Source organism: Ascaphus truei, chromosome 3 (genome assembly GCF_040206685.1).
Source record: "Ascaphus truei isolate aAscTru1 chromosome 3, aAscTru1.hap1, whole genome shotgun sequence".
Taxonomy (NCBI): domain Eukaryota; kingdom Metazoa; phylum Chordata; class Amphibia; order Anura; family Ascaphidae; genus Ascaphus; species Ascaphus truei.
The window spans coordinates 112,966,850-112,970,399 of NC_134485.1; positions in this window are offsets into that span (position 1 = coordinate 112,966,850).

The window sequence follows — 3,550 nt, forward strand, 5'->3', positions numbered from 1 at the left end:
GTCAGAATTTGATCGACACCTATTTTTCAGGTAACCAACAAGATAGATATGAATATTAACAAATACTGTCATGAAAGTGTGGTTGAATGACATGTGTCACCTTCTTATCATCATAGGATAGTGTTTTTTCTCCTCCTCCTCACATTTAACATCTGTGTTCTTTGGCCAAGCACATATGGATATGGTATGTATATTTTTTCTATGGAATTTTTAACAAATTTAACAGTTTTGGGTTATATCATGTATGCATGAATGATCAATGTTGTCCAAATACAAATTATATTTAATGCTTGCTGTCCTACTGTATATGCTTGTTATCAATGTTTCTTAGTGTAGCTGTCAAATATCCTGCACATTATTGATACAAATGCGAGACTTGCACAATAACTGAGTTCATGGTTAAGGGATGCATATATGAACCAATCCGTGGATACAGCAACAACAGATGATACATGACTCCTTTGATTTAGCACAAGTCAACATGATTGAAGCTCCATTTGTGTATGTTTTTGAACACCTTTCAATACAAATCTGTGTAGCCTTTGGTAATCTCTGCTGCTGGTGTATGTGAGTGAAAGAACGTGAATATGTTATCAACCTTCACTAGTGTTGTAACTAAATATGTGATGTCATCACACTCATTGTCGTAACTTGAACTAAAACAATTTTCATGCTGATTGTTAGTTGTCAACAACAGTGTAACTAATTGTAATGTTCATCAAAATACAATGCTAGGATTGCATTTGTATCTTATTTTGATATATCTGTTGATGAATTACATAGTATGAACGTGTATGTTAACAACCATGAAAATGTGTAGCTACTATATGGATTTTGTAAAAAAGTATACATAATGTGTGATCTGTAAGCTCAGCTGGCAAATGTGACATTTTGTAAATTTGAATGTTAGAAGGTTGATAATACTTATATAAACATTATTGTTTTAAAAAACATATACATGTTCAAAGTTTCATTTGTCATGCATTCCATTAACTGTGAAGAAACATGATGTGAAAAATCTTATCAAGTCACTTTTGTTATAGTTAATGCTATATGTCCAACTTATGGGAATCATATACATAATGAAATTATTTGAAATAAATGTAGTAAACATAATTAAAATTATTGTTAAACAGTTACATATAATGATATAGTTAGTATGAGTATAAATGTGATTAATGTTATGAATAACGACATGTAACATCACTAATAGTTAACTGATGAAGTTACATTCACTACAAGCAGAAATAAGTGTCACTGATTACATCAGTATTGGTGTTTGCAATCATAGTAACATTCATTTAAACTGTGAGACACGTCTCAAATCAGCAAACTCTCTTGTGTAGCCAGGTACATTCAGTGATTGTGAGTCCATGTCAGAGTGATATTTCTGAAATACAAAGGACATACTTTTGACAATTTGCATCGCAATGTTTATGTTATTCTGAATATTTTTTATTATGCTGTTAATCAGTGTACATGTTAACGCATAAGGTACACATATGCTTCCATTATAAGTTGTGTTATGCTGCGGTCACAGTGACTTGCATAGCGCGCGCATCTGTGTGCATTGTACGTGGTAACACCTGCCCCCCAGTCACTCATGTCCGACTACATGCGTCGCCGCACATTTAACAGCCCCACTGTACTGCAAGGTTCAACGCACTGGTAAAATTAAAGCAGCGGTCCCAGTAATGTTTGCGTGCATGGTGCGGCATGCGCTGTGCGTGTAAGCACCGCCCCTCAATGGTGCTGGGCACAGTACGCCCCGTCACACTGAAGGTGCAGCCGTGCCGTGATGCAGGGTTTTGTACAACTCTATCAACATTTTATCAAAGCCTGCAACGGAGGCGTGGACAAGCCCCCACCGTCGTTTCCCACAATGATGGCGAACCAGCCATGTCATGTCATGGCCACGCCCCTGGACATGCACGATCATGCCCCCTCCCATCGCAAGATCACTATCTCCCTCACAGACTGCAGCTCGCGGTTAGCGCTGTGCACATGCACCCCCCCGCCAGCCGCGCTTGTCACAGACATTACTGGCACCACTGCCTTATTATGTGTTGAACTTGCAATGTAGCCATGGCCACGCCCCGGCGGTGGTTCCGCCAATGAAGGCGAAACAGGCGCGTGAGGTCATGGACACGCCCCGCTAACATCCGAACACGCCCCCTCCCGTCACAAGCTCGCCCTCTCTCCTGTGACCTAACATCACGGTTAGCGCTGTGCACGTGCAGACCTCCGCGCGTCTCACACTGATGCGTGTTAGCAAATAACAATGTCTAAGTACAAGCGTTTAACAATAATGGTGTTGTGAGCGTTTATGAGTATGCTTACATTATACGTGTGCACACGCAACTGAGATTGCGCGCACACATCATATTTTCTCATACATGTAGTTATGAGCCCGCATTGTCACATGATCACATGATCATGTAGCCACGTCACAGATGGACGCGACTATCACATTAGCCAATGTGTAATTGTAAACAAGTCATTCAACATGATCGTGTGTGTATATACATGTGTAATGTTTGCAACAATGGGATAACTGTTATGTAACTGAAGGTTACATGTGTGTCATTGTCACTTAATGTATATGTACCCATGTTACAATATGTGTGACTTTAGACTAAATGTTTGGCTTTAGCGTCTGTTTTTGTGATGCTGCACATGATGCAGTGTCAAGTAGTAATAGTTTTGTCATAGTGTAAGGATAACAATGTTTACCTTTTTATTTGTAGTTAGAAACGAGATTGCTGGAATCTGCAGCTGCAGCCGCCGCTGTGTCCGCCGCCGCCGCTGCTGCTATGCAGATATGGATTGCCAATCGTTGAATCAACCCTGGGATTCTGAGGCACGTACATTTCTGTGACACCGTCATATGTTAGTTCCCCGTTTGTTTGCCAGGACACGGACTGAGGCAGGTACACAGGTTCTCTGTTTTCCCATACACACATGTTTGGACCATGTACATTAGGCAACATACCATTGTAGTTACCTCCACATTGCATACCATTGTAGTTACCTCCACATTGCATGTGAGATTGTGGTACGCACTGTTGTTGGTTTGGGTAGGAGACAGCACTCTGTGGGTGTTGGTTGTAATGGGGATTACGTAAGAAGAAGCTGTTTAGCAGAAGATATGTTCCATGTTCTAAAGTAATCTTCATAGAATCCACAACTTTCCAGCAACAGTAGATTTCACCAGGCCGGTGGTAGACTCATTCAAAACATTGATTCCTTGTTAAGTAGTAACGGACTGATAATTTCCATTGCTTAGGATTATTTTTTTCTTTGGAGTCATTATATTTGTCTTGTATAAAAGCATAAATTTGTCGTAAAGTCGCTTTCTTATCTTGCTGTAATTCTATTGCTTCAAAAATTAAAAATTTTAATGGTCGTTTCACACTTGAAGCCATGTTTTTTCCCTTGTAAATTGCAGTTAATAATGACAATTTCTAAGCTTCTCTTGCAAAAACACAATTGGATACTTTTTAACAATGTGACGCGATTTTCAAGGTTACAAAACAAAAGGCACTTTTTC